General features: G+C 41.1%; 1 protein-coding gene across 1 annotated transcript in view; it reads right to left on the bottom strand.

Annotated features, from left to right (window-relative positions):
* The window catches only part of HROB (homologous recombination factor with OB-fold), a 235232-nt gene that overhangs the window by 100501 nt on the left and 119935 nt on the right, over positions 1–14796 (bottom strand). The gene's annotated exons all lie outside the window — the stretch shown is intronic.

Below are 14796 nucleotides of genomic sequence, written 5' to 3'. Positions count from 1 at the left end.
CGAGATTGACAACTTAACATCTTCCACTTCTGTTTGCCTAATGAGTGACAGAGACTGATTGCCACAAAGCCCTGTCTCTTTACTCTGAATCATACAGATCACATCAAAGCCCTGTCTCTTTACAGAGTATCATACAGACTTCTCAGAAGTGATCTTTACCTGGCATACAAGGTCTTTGCCTGGGCCTTATTTTGATGAACCTTTTGCACATCCACAAAACAAACAGCATCAGAACAACTAGATTAAAAGACCTAAATTTTGCTTGTGACATAAATGGAATTCAAATTCACAGGAACAGGCTCACAACCCATGTGAAGCAGTTCTTCTCCATTCCTATTTAAATGTTACTTGGAGCAATGACTGGGTAATTGGAAATTCACCCCTGGTCTGGCTCCTATGTCCTATAAAAAGGGGGAAAAAAAGTGTCTCCAGTGGACAGTGCAGGACATGCTGCAAGGTCTGCCTTACAGAACTCTTTGGCACACTTACCTGTTTTTAAGCAGTATTCATCAAGGTTTCCCAGATACGTCTGTGGAATACATATGGCCCTTATACTACCCCAGAGGTTCACCTCTGCTAAAAGCAATTCTGCATCCCTTGGATACCATACTGTTCATAGAAGGTTGCAGCATACGGAAGCAGTGTTATATGAATCGGTGCAGCCAAAATTGTGGGTTACTTTAGTTGCAAGCCCCCTAATGGTGCATTTTAGAAGAGGTATGTTAAACCCACTGGTTAAAATGAGAACCATACATACACGCTAGAACATATATTTGCATCATATCTAATAAGGTGGCACAGTGGTACAGAAGGGGGCATTTTTTGGCATTTAGTTTCAGTCCAGGAGTTTAGCACCAGTGCATGATTCAACTCACAGCTAGGTTTCCTTCTGTGCACTGTCTGCATGCTCTCCTTTTGTCCTTGAGGGTTTTTACCAGGTGTGATAGCTTCCACCCAAAGTCCAAAAGACACATTAGATGAATTAGAAGTCTCTGTGTGTCTCTGTGTGCACACCTGTGTGCACGTGCCTGTGCCCTCTGACGGACTAGCATCATTGCTCAGAATTAGTTCCCTGCCTTACACCCATTAAGTGCCAGGAGAAGTTCTGATCTGTTAGCATCACTGTATAGCACAGCACAAAGAAAAGCAGAATGCATGAATTTGTAAATGTAGCAAGGCTTTTGAAGAGCTCTAACAGCAAATCTAACATACAACAGTTCATATAAAATTAAACATATACTTCAGAAATTTCAAACTGCTTTAAACACATTAGTAATGAAACTGATTAAATGGAACTCTGCCTGATAAATGCCACCAAAAATAGATTTCTGGAATCCATACATTAGAATTCACTTTCCTTTAATCACAGTAAACTAGTGACCTTGCTTATCATCACTTTAAGATTCACCTCTTAGTTATGTCTGAACATTATGATGCTCGGGTACCAACAGTGCTGATAATGCAAAAAGACAAAAATGGGACAGTACTTCCTACAAGCATTCCAATGCCAGCCAGAAGGCTGTGTTTTATTCAATCCCACTATGTAGAATGGAAGTATTTTTAAGACTAATGGAAATATGGAGTTTAGTATATAAATGGACACATTATCACCATTAACCTAACTTCTGAACACTGAATTTATGGTAACTTTAAAAGAACAGATACTCCTGGAGAGAGGTTTTTTTTTTCTTTTAGGCTAGCTGCCTTTGCAGGCCATTTTAAGCCTAGTCAGTATCCTTTTTTGAGCTTGAATAAACCTACCCCTTTTAGAGACTGGCCTTGACCATTCCATGGTCAATTATGCATCACCTCTAATGAGAATAACTGGGATCATACCATAGATAATTTGAGGGGAAGCGTGCATGGGATAAAGCATTTAGAAGCTGCCACTATCCATTAGTAGTACAGGGGGCAGTCCTGGGGTAAATTTTCTGTTTGGCACCCATAGATGCAAGTTGTGATTGAATATGAACAGGGTTGAACTTAGTTTTATGTGGAGGGGAAGTATTTTCCAGAGCAGCGGTATCCTCTGCAAGATACATCTGTCCTTCCAAACCTTTGATGTTGGAGAAGAGGTTTAGATCCCTAGACAGAGTATTTCTGATGCCATCTGATTTGCTGATATGCGGTAAATTCATCAGTATTGGGTCGTAGCATGCCTTGTATGCCAGACATGTCAACTCTTAGCAGTTTGTAAGACACAGAGTATAGTGACAAGGCTTTGAATCAGTCCTCGTAGGACATGTTTAGGGCCTTGTATCCTTTTAGTAAGGTATCTCTGTTGGCGTTCCAATTGTTGCATGTGTCTGAATAGATACATGCCAAAGAGGGCATTATATTCAGAGACTGGCCTAATGAATGCTGAGTAAAGGGGAACAATGACATTTCTAGATCTAGCCACAATCCTTTGTAAGCTGTGCAACATAGAAGGACTTTCTTACAACAATGGATACATGTGAGTCAAAAGTTAGGTCACTGTCCATACACGTTTCCAAAGCCCAAACAACCAGGTTAATTCTTAGAGGTGGATTATTAACGTGATAGTTCCCTGGGCTAGATGACTCCCCAAAGGATACAATAATGCATCAGGTTTCAGTCCATGATTTTAGCACCAGTTATTTACGTGGGACGAACCTTCCTGCAGTATGGCAAAGTAATTTGGCGATTTCTGTTTATGTAATGGTAATCAGGTGAGGGTTATGTTCTTAAAACCTCTTGTAAGTTCTCAGATTTCAAATCAACTTCAAATAATACAGCACTCAACCAAGCACAAAGTCCATAAAAATTACTACTCTAATGGGAGAAGTGCTTTCATTTTGTAAATCTCAAAACGTCTTCAGACACCTTCCCAGATTTCTGACAAAGAAAATTAAAAGGTATTTTCAATGTTTTCACCATCAGGATGCATTTTCATTAGTGTTTCCATTATACTTGTACGGCCAGTCATAAAGACTATGCACTGAAATCTATTTTGTTAATTGAGTTACATGCTGTCTACTGTTAGGATGAGCAGAATCTACAAGTGGTAGGTTCAAAGGAGATTGGAGGACTTGTTCAGGGTTAGGGTTAAGACCAGGACCATACTTCTCCCTTCCCCCACCAAGCACTATCTGTATCTCCATATTGTAAACCAAAGGAGGAGGACAGGATGAGATGCTTTTTTTGAACAACGTATCACTAATCCCTGCAAGGCAAAAAAAAGTACTGCTACCTGCTAAATGGCTCAATAAACATTTACTTTGCACAGCAGAAAGCAAGCAGTGCTTCCAGTGCCTTTTATGGAAGGTAAAATGTTGTAGTTTCCTCATCAAATACAACATATACAGCCCACTTAATACATTTTTTCCCCATTTCTGTAAGCTGGTGTCTCTCAAAGGATTTTAAGAGCCAAGCCAAACATCATGGCCTAACCGTTCTAAAATCTCAGTCTTGCTCACTCAATACCAAATTTTAAAAATACAGGTCATAAACTGTTTTTATGTAATACTTGAAGGCACAGATGTGCAGTTTTAGATGTACAGGTAAAAGGGATGTTTACTGCAAGAGCACATACCTGATGGGGGAAGCTTAAAAGTTGTCTGAGGAACATCTGTTAAAAGCAAAGTCTTTTTAGAAGCTGGACATCCTGTAGGACAGGAGAGAGTAATATGCCTAGCTGCAGCTACTACTGAAATCCTAGCTAAAAAGCAAATAAAATAAATAAAACAAAATGATACAAAGCCAAGCATGCTATTACTTCTAGGGTCTAGAAGGAAAATACAATAAAGTTAAATCAGGGCCATATAGCACCAACTACTGCTCTTGGTAGTATGGTTCCCAAAAAGATGTGTCTGGAAAGAAAAAACAGTAGCAAGGCAATACAGGTATAAAAGAAGTAAGGAGTGAATATTACCAAGTGAATACCTACAAATCGCAGCTGATGCTCTGGCCTACCCAGTATCCATCTTGATTAACCGATCTCTGTCAGAAAGTTACGTTCCCACATTGTGGAAAGTCTCACATATAATTCCCCTCCACAAAGGCGAACCCTCTGCAGAACTAACCAATTACCGCCCCATAGCTATTCTCTCTCCACTCTCCAAAATACTAGAGAGATGCATACACTCTCAGGTCTCACACTACCTCCTTACTAACAACCTCCTTTCCAGTACTCAGCATGGTTTCCGACCAAACCATAGCACCACCACTGCCTTACTCTCCTTTACAAACACTATCCTTCAGCATAAAAACAATGGCTCTCTCTCCTCTGCTACTTTCCTAGACCTATCTAAAGCATTTGACATGGTCCCACACAAACAACTTATCTCTGTCCTCAATAACCTATCCTTCTCACAATCAGTCACCAACTGGTTTCAGAGTTACCTGTCTGACTGCCAACAATCCGTTGTATGGCAGAATGACATATCTCCCCAACTACCTGTCTCCATAGGGGTTCCCCAAGGATCCATCCTTGGACTCCTACTTTTCTCTGTTTACACCAATAATCTAGCCTCTGCCACCAAACATGGCACACTCATCCAATACGCAGATGACTCTACCATCATCTGCTCAGCCCAGTCCCTACCCAAACTGCAAAAAGTCACACAGGAAGCCTTTTCCTCTGTTGAAACATGGTTATCCGATGCCCAATTAATACTCAACCCAAACAAAACTAAACTACTCATCTTCCAACCCACCAAACATACTCAAAATAACTCGCACTTTAACATCACAGCAAAAGACAACACCACTATATACCCAACTGAACACACCAAATTGCTAGGAGTGGAAATAGACAAACTAAAATTTGACATTCACATATCCATGACCATAAAAAGTCCACAAAAACTAGGAGCATTATACAGAAATAAACAATTTCTCACCAAAGCAGCAAAGATTTCAATAGCAAATTCCCACCTTATCTCCACCCTACTTTATGCCTCTCCAGTATATACCAACCTAAGGCAATGTGATCTAAACAAGCTAGAGACCTGCTACAACAAAATCGCAAAATTCGCCACAGGGCATCCTACCGTAGTCACCACTGTCTCTCACTTGCTGAACTGGGCTGGCTTGAACTCCCTCACCTCCTTCAATGGTATCAACTCTCACTCACCCACAAACTAGTAAACCATCCACTAAATGTCCCATCCCTCCAGAATCTACTCCAACCCTATCGCACCACCAGACCACTAAGATCCAGCAACAAAAATCACTTGCAGATCACTAAAGCCAATAACTCTGCTGGTGAAGCACTATTCTCTTGCGCCATAGCCAAATTATGGAACTCACTCCCACCCACAATTACCTCCGCACCATCATGCACCAACTTCAAAACTTTATTAAAAGCGCACCTAAAAACATGCTGGCTATGCCCTTGCAACTCCCACTCTAACATCATCCACCCCATCCAACTACTACCTTTCTTTCACCTCCACTAACTACCTTGATGATAGCAAGCTCAGATGCTCATAAGCCTAGTACTTATTATACAGCAGGAACTTCTCATTGTTACATTTGTTAATGCCTGTTATGTACTTCACAGATAAAGATTCTAGTTGTCTACTGATGTACTATGTTCTTCATCTGTAAATATGTTGTAAGTAATTTCTGTGTTAAATTGTTAATCACTATGTAATCCAATGTAACTACTGTCTGTTTATTTTACTGTGGAGCTTTTCTCCCCGGGCCTCCGCTGAAAATGGACCCACGTCCAGTCGGACACTCCCGGTCAACAAATTTAAATAAAATAAAAATAAATAAATAAAGGAAAAGCATTAAGATAACATTGCCATAATAGCAGATGCATTTATCTCACAATTGTGCCATGTTCACTGTAGGATCAGTGCTGCAAAATACATTTCTCATGGAGAGTACCCAACAGTATTTCTGTCAGCTCTGACGTGTGGGTGAAGATCTAAGCCAATGGGCTTAGAAGGAATGCAGTAGCAAACTCTGCTCTACCTTCAAAGCTGTAATGCATGAATGAAGTCCAAACTGCTGCCTCACATTACATTCTTCTCCACATTTTTGAACAAGGCTACAGTAGCAGCTGCAGATCTGGTACAGTGAGCTTAAATCAACACTTTCTGCCACAATGCTCCACAGAGTTAGGCGACCAGCCACTGCTCTGCTGTATTAATCTGTTTATGCATAGCGCAGCTCCGTGCACCACTTCGCACCAACTCCTACACAGTGGGGGGCAACAATTGGCAGTTACAGACGCAAAAACTTCAGTAGATAAATTTTCCTTTAGTAGCTGCTCATGATCCGGTCAAGAAGTCCTTAAATTGCGCTTAGCTGCTCAGACAGCATGTCAGCTGCAGTTTTGCAACTTACAGTCCCAAAATCACCAAATCTACAATAGTCTCATACCATTTAGAGAGCCCTCGTTACTGCAGGCCCTTTATAGAGCATACCATTCCTACGGACCCCATTCAGGACACCCAGTTATATCACACCCCTCCATTTTCTATCCCCACTGTGAAAACAGGATTTAACCTAGTATTATAGATTTCAGTTTCCTTCCTTTTCTCCTACCAGCCTGATTGACATGGGTATCGTGAGGCAGTGTAGCAGCAGCCTCATGTACACTGACAACTCAAATATAAAATTGTAGACACTGAAGGCAAACCAGAAGAACAAAACACCCATTCACAAATGGAACAGTCCTCAGGTTGAAGCAAGCAGTAGCAGTCCAAAGTAACACAAGTGATGAAGTTTCCATTGGGAAACAAAAGCACTTGTCTGTGTGAAAATAAACTTTGAATTGTCCTGTTCCATCTTCTATTTTATCTGGAGTATTCTTGCAGAAGATTAACATTACTTGTGTTACTTTGGATTGCGTTACTGCTTGCTTCAACCGGAGGACCGTTTCATTTGTACTGCTGAATCACTACCAGAACTACATTCTAAAACTCAACAGTCCTTTACTGAAGTTGAATCCTGGCTAAGAAATGCCAACTCTTACATAGCAAAATATAAAGAAAATGCATCAAAAATTGGGACTCGTACAGAAACAAATATTTCTTTACTGCAGCAACCAAAACTACCATTACAAGCCCCTATCCTAACTAACTTACAAAACGTCTACCCTAAGCAACATGGAACAGTGCTACACCAAAGTTGCAAAGTTTGCCACAAACGCTATAAAATGCACTCACCACTGTTAACCACTACTAGAACTAAACTGACTTGAACTCCCTAACCAATTTGCCTTTATTCAGCTATCTGCCTTGTACAACCTTATTTTCAAGCCTACTGCATGCCCTGCACTAGCCAGTCTAGTCGCACCTTTCACACCAAATCGATCCCTACAATCAGAAGACAAAAATCTCTCAGCTATCTCACAACCCACAAGAAAACTAGGTCACTCTTTATTCTTACTCTGTTTCTATACTATGGAATTCACTACCTCTAGCTATCAGGCCTATGCCTTGCCTAACCCATTTCAAAGCCTCTTTAAAAAATAATCTCAAAAACACATGGTTCTGCTCCTGCATAAAGCCTGCCTAATGCTCAGCTCTTTCCTCTTCTTCCACACTAGCCCCATTCTCTGCTTCTGTCACATTTCACTCCCTCACAGTCTGCAAGAGCCTAAAGCTTTCCTAATTCCATCTGTTTTTATACCATATCCTTAAGTTACTGGTCAAGCTGTAATGTCTCTATTCTTAGCTCTCTCACTGTCTTTCTGCATCATTAACTTTCTGGCTATTACTTTCCTAACTGAAACCAACAATCTTTTGTTCATGTACTAGAATAGTTAACGTCATAGAGTGCACTACTTACATACCACTTTTGGACACCATCTCTCATAGGCTGGTGAGAGTGCCTATCACTATCTAGGTTTTACACTACCTACATACTCTTCTTGGACACCGTCTACTCATAGGCTATGTATATGGTGAGAGTGCCTATCACTATCTAGGTTTTACACTACCTACATACTCTTCTTGGACACCGTCTACTCATAGGCTATGTATATGGTGAGAGCGTCTACTCATAGGCTATGTATATGGTGAGAGTGCCTATCACTATCTAGGTTTTACACTACCTACATACTCTTCTTGGACACTGTCTACTCATAGGCTATGTATATGGTGAGAGTGCCTATCACTATCTAGGTTTTACACTACCTACATACTCTTCTTGGACACCGTCTACTCATAGGCTGTGTATATGGTGAGAGTGCCTATCACTATCTAGGTTTTACACTACCTACATACTCTTCTTGGACACCGTCTACTCATAGGCTGTGTATATGGTGAGAGTGCCTATTACTATCTAGGTTTTACACTACCTACATACTCTTCTTGGACACTGTCTACTCATAGGCTATGTATATGGTGAGAGTGCCTATCACTATCTAGGTTTTACACTACCTACATACTCTTCTTGGACACTGTCTACTCATAGGCTATGTATATGGTGAGAGTGCCTATCACTATCTAGGGTTTACACTACCTACATACTCTTCTTGGACACCGTCTACTCATAGGCTATGTATATGGTGAGAGTGCCTATCACTATCTAGGTTTTACACTACCGACATACTCTTCTTGGACACCGTCTACTCATAGGCTATGTATATGGTGAGAGTGCCTATCACTATCTAGGTTTTACACTACCTACATACTCTTCTTGGACACTGTCTACTCATAGGCTGTGTATATGGTGAGAGTGCCTATCACTATCTAGGTTTTACACTACCTACATACTCTTCTTGGACACGGTCTACTCATAGGCTATGTATATGGTGAGAGTGCCTATCACTATCTAGGTTTTACACTACCTACATACTCTTCTTGGACACCGTCTACTCATAGGCTATGTATATGGTGAGAGTGTCTATCACTATCTAGGTTTTACACTACCTACATACTCTTCTTGGACACCGTCTACTCATAGGCTGTGTATATGGTGAGAGTGCCTATCACTATCTAGGTTTTACACTACCGACATACTCTTCTTGGACACCGTCTACTCATAGGCTGTGTATATGGTGAGAGTGTCTATCACTATCTAGGTTTTACACTACCTACATACTCTTCTTGGACACTGTCTACTCATAGGCTATGTATATGGTGAGAGTGCCTATCACTATCTAGGTTTTACACTACCTACATACTCTTCTTGGACACCGTCTACTCATAGGCTATGTATATGGTGAGAGTGCCTATCACTATCTAGGTTTTACACTACCTACATACTCTTCTTGGACACTGTCTACTCATAGGCTGTGTATATGGTGAGAGTGCCTATCACTATCTAGGTTTTACACTACCGACATACTCTTCTTGGACACCGTCTACTCATAGGCTGTGTATATGGTGAGAGTGCCTATCACTATCTAGGGTTTAACTCTATAGAATTGTCTAGGTGTGTAATCTTGTAACGGTTTCAACTTATTTTTGTAGAGTATTTCTAATGTCATTTCTATTGTACTGGATTATACTGTATTTGTACTGTATGTGGAGCTTTTCTCCCTGGGCCTCTGCTGAAAATGGGTTCTGTAGACCCAGTCAGACCACCCCGGTAAACAAATGTCAAATAAAATAATTTGTGAATGGGTGTTTTGTTCTTCTACACTGACAACTCTCTACTCCTAAATCACTCAAGTACAAATTGTGAGAGATGCATCTACACTAAATCTGAAATTCTTGCTCTCTCGCACACACAAAAGTAACACTGAACATGTCAGCTCACATACTAGAATTCCTATGCAAATCATGCACTCAACATATAAAGCATCATACACAGAGGTACTCACAAGAAACCTACCTAAATACCGGAGACCTTCCAAACACAAACATGTTACACCTAATATAGCACTTACGGCACTCAGTACAAATAAAAATACAAGCACAGGTGTCTCACCAAACAAGCCCCCAAGGCAAAGCACATCTAAACCAAATTTATTATTCAGAGGTGACTCCATTGTGAGAAACATGGATGTCCCACTCACCAAGCTGAAAAAGGAGAAGGTTATGGTCAACTGTCTATCGGGTGCCAGAATCTGTCAGATCACACATGCACTCAAGTCTGTTAACAAGTACTGTTATGACTCTGTTGCAGCTCATGCTGCTGTGAATGACGAGACACGTACCTCACTGGACTATATGATGAGCGACATGACTGAGCTGTATAAACATGCGCCCCAGGTGGGTATGTCAGCCTTGAGTAGCATTCTACCCTCACCTAGGATGGTACTAACATTGTGTGCGTCTTTCGGCTTTTCCCGGTTAGGGGTCGCCATAGCGGAACTCCGGTCCGCTAATGATTGGTAGTGGATTTTTTACGTACCAGGTTACCAGCCCTGACGCACAACCTTCAACGAAGGCACACCCCATTCACGTATGCCTCCACACATAAGACGCTCTGGCTGAGAATCGAACGGGACAACGTCTTGCTATGAGGTGACAACGCTACCGCAGCACCACCACCACAGTCAGCTAAGATGGTACTAAAATATAAACAAAAAATGATTTACTTCAACAATTAACTTGGTTTCTGGTGTCATTCTAAGGGGATCTAGTTCCTGTTAGTCAGGGATGACATGGTTGCTAGACCATGCTGCTTTGCCAGAGATGGTCTTCAGCTGTCAACTCTTGATTTTTGGTTACTGGCCAAGATACTTGCCTCCCCTACAGTGCCCTTTTTCAGACAGGCCTCAAACAAAATTTCCAATGTGAAAATATCACACTCAAATAAATTAAAGGTTATGCTGCTAAACGCTAGGAGTTTAAATTAGAAATTGCACTCTCTGGAAGCACTCCTCTCCCTGGAGGACGTTGACATCTGTGCAGTCCAAAAACTTGGTTCCAGGCCACAGAGAGTACCCCGGCTTTTCAAGGCTGTATGCCTTCCACACTTTCAGACTGCAAAATGAATGTGCGAGAACCAAAGGAGAAGCATCTATCTTCATCAAAGATAAAATACACCTCTAGACTGGTTAGACAGGAAAACTCCATGGGATTACTCAAGTTCAATTAACTGTAGGTAAGAGCCCCCCCCCCCCCTTCAAAGTCATCATTAAGTATAGACTCCTTCAATGAACCAACAATACCCACACTGTTTATTTGGACATACTTGAGTCAAACAAACTACAATCAAACACTCTAGTCATGGGCAATTTTACCTCACACACACACACACACACACACACACACACACACACACACACACACACACACACACACACACACACACACACACACACAAAGGATCCTGGATTTTGTTAACATTAATACCCTGGAAGAAATAGTATGCAACACCAAAAGGGGCTCAAATATTCTCGACTTGGTCCTCGCCAACAAGGGTGACAGTTGTACCACCAAAATTATAGGGCCCTCACTGGATAAATCTGATCACAAATCAGTCTCATTTGAAGCAGATATAACACCTGAACCCGCTTAGGTAAAATCAGGCTAAAAAATTTCACCAATGCTAATCATACCCTCCTAAGGGATGGCACAAATAATTCCCAAGCTCCTGTTCCCACAGATGGCATTGACTACTATACCAGGGTACACACAAATGCCCTGTACAAACACTTACACAAATGTATTGACACAGCTGTACCAGACAGGATCAAAACAAGATCTTCAAGAAAAAAACAAGCCTCCCTGGTGGACATCTAGCATTAATAACTTGTACAACAAGAGGAAGAAGTTGCTGTCTAAGACTAAAAGAGGTCCCAGGACTGAAGAACAGCTTCTTCTGCCTAAACAAATAAGGCAACTTGCAAAAATCCACTACGGGCAACTTCAAAAAAAAAAAAAAAAAAAATTAGCAACCATAGCCAAGGAAGGATAACCATAAGGCATTCCTCAGCTATATCTGTAACCTAAAAGGTAGGACCTAAACATGTGCTGAACTAGCTGTGGACATCATCACATGCACTGATCCTGCGAAAATAGCTAACCTATTAGCGAACAGGTTTGGCAAAATTTTCACCCCTTGTCCCTTCCAAACATTCCCACAAAGTATTCCTACTACACTCCCCCACCTTGCACCTCCAAATGAGCAAGTCATAAATGCTCTCTCTAAGGCCAAAAACAAAGCCTCTATGGGACGATGACATCCCAGGTTGTATTGTAAATGGTCTAAAACACGAGTTAGCAAATCCATTAGGTACTCTCTTCAACCACAGCCTGAGTACTGGTTTTGTCCCTGCTGAATGGAAAACAGCAACAGTCATCCCCCTTCATAAAGGAGGTACAACAACAGACCCTGGGAACTACAGATGTATAGGCTTAACCAGCCTTATCTGTAAGGCCATGGAACAAAACATCATGGACCTTATAAATAAGGATATCTGTGATCTCCAAACCCTTGATCAGAAAGTTTAGTTTTGTAAAAGGCAGGTCATGCCTGTTAATCCTGGTGGACTTCTTTGAAAACATCACCAGAGCCATAGATGAAGGCAAATCTGTCATACAGCCTACCTTGACTTAGCCAAGGCCTCGACACAATCCCACATTCAGGCAACATTGATAAACTCTCCTAGATGAATATCAACCCTTTTGTTGTCAGGTGGGTTGATAACTGGCTCACCAACAAATCACACTCAATCAAAGTTGAGGACTTTACCTCAGCTAACAGACCTGTCACCAGTGGGGTTCCACAGGGGTCAGTGCTGGGCCCCCTATTGTTTGAAATATACTTCTCATAAGTTCAGGCCAAAACAGAGGGGCTGTGGCTGACTAAGTTTGAAGATGACTGCAAATTAGATGCAATCATAGAATCCCCAAACAATGTCAATATACTTCAAGAGGGACTTGCACAAACCAATAATTGGTGCCAAAGCCATGGACTCAAACTCAATGCAAAAAAATGCATTATCATCTCCTTCGGTAAAAATTATATCACTACAGACTATCATATAAATAATAACACCCTAAGTAACAAGTCAGTAGTGAGAGAACTGGGAATGCAAGTTGACTGTAGCCTGAACTGTCTACTATGGCAAGGAAAGCATTCTACATCATACACCCCATTAGCAAAGGCATTGCCTCAAGAGCGAAAGTGGTTATAATACTCCTGTACTCATCAGGTCAATAATTGAATACAATGCGTCCCTTAGTATGCACTTTACCTGGCACCCGCAGCAACTTGAGACACCTCAGATATTTCTAACCAAGAAAATTCAGGGTCTCCAGCACGTGTCATACACTGACAAACTGATGTCACTGCCACTGTACTCAGTAGCATATAGACTACTTGGAGACTACTTGTGATTGGTTTACAAAGGAATCTCAGACCCAAACCTAAGGGAAATGCTGCATATCTGCAAGTCAAATGGGACAAGGGTATTCCACTCCAGGGACCTTAACCTGGCCTGCGACATAAATAGGACCTGCTGGGGAGACAGAGGTCTCTCATAGGTTGCCACTCCTCTGGAATAGGCTACCAGTTCATATCAAACAAAGCCCCTCTATGACCCTGTTTAAGAGTAGTTTGGATGGCTGGATGGGAAACTGTAAATTCCTGCCAGGTATTTCACCTATGACCCTCCTAGATATAGGCAGTCATTGCTAACTAAGATCTCGAGTTTAGGCAAGATCCTTTATATTGCGTTTCTCTAGTATTATATTTGGGCATACATGGCTAGGCTTATAAAGACCTGCAGGTCATCAGCCTAATGACCACCTATGAACTTTCAGAGAAAAGGCAATGTACATAGCCAGCCATAGCAAAGTGGTCTATCTAGTACTGTTTTCCCTTCAGGAAAGGAAAACAGGTGATTCCATTAAGTTACATGTTTTTTCCCTTTAAAGTCAGCCATCTAGGATCATCCACAACATTCAACAAATGTCACTGGTTTCTGACTTTGGAAAGAAGACAGGAAGCTGAATGGTCTGCTTTAGAGAAATAACAGAGACCGCCTTAGGAAAGAAGGAAGAACAGCTGAATTCACAATGTACTAACTGCAACAATACATCATCAGGAACATCCACTTAAAGTCCACAGAAATAATCTGAGTTAAATTCTCCGCCTAGGAGATAAATCTAAAAAAAAGTCACTGGAACCAAGAAGGGGGTGGAAGTTGAAGCTAGGCTTGGTAATAAATCCTTCCTAACTAAAATAAAAAATGACCTGCAGGAAGACCTCAGCTCATGAGAACATTGTGGCAGAAGAATGACTGTCAACTTTCAAAAAAAACGCTGTGTAGCCTGGGTCTGTCCAAAGAGATCTGGAGAAGGGACTTGAGTACTGTATTGTGGGGTAAAAGGTGGTGAGGACTGGTAGCTTGGGAAATAGTCCCAGATTTAAACACACACTTTGAATATGATCAACTAATCAAGTGCCAATTGTCACTGGACCTGATGGCTGAAGTTAAGGCGTTAATGTCATGCAAATTACAGGCACATGGTGAAACCTGAATTTCACGCATTATGATTCCTATAAAAGATCAGCAGACCTTTGTATCAGTTAAAGATTTTCACCAAAAAATGACATTGGTTTTTGTCATCCAATACTAACTTGTGTCACTTTAAAAGTTTCAAGTTCTTAAAAGCCAAGCTACATTACTGGCTTCTAAGACAGTCACAAGCAAACTCAAAATAGGTACATAATGTGTACCAACATGTTTACTTTGTGCAGTTTGTTTATGAACTGCTGGAATAAACAGTCATTTTGTGCTATTTTTGTATCAGACAAGGTCAGCATGCTCATCTTACACAACATATTTTCACTACCCTGCCTGCTTAAGCATGCTGCTGAAATCTGTATTAAGTAATAAAAATTATTTTTCAAATGATGCAACACCAATGATGAACTTTAAGAAACAAGTGCAATAGAGGGCTCCCAAAGCTG

Source organism: Protopterus annectens, chromosome 13.part0, assembly GCF_019279795.1.
Source record: "Protopterus annectens isolate FY-2018-M chromosome 13.part0, PAN1.0, whole genome shotgun sequence".
In the NCBI taxonomy this organism is placed as follows: Eukaryota; Metazoa; Chordata; order Ceratodontiformes; family Protopteridae; genus Protopterus; species Protopterus annectens.
Note: the sequence above shows the minus strand (reverse complement) of the source record. Positions and strands in the feature narration are given on the sequence as shown.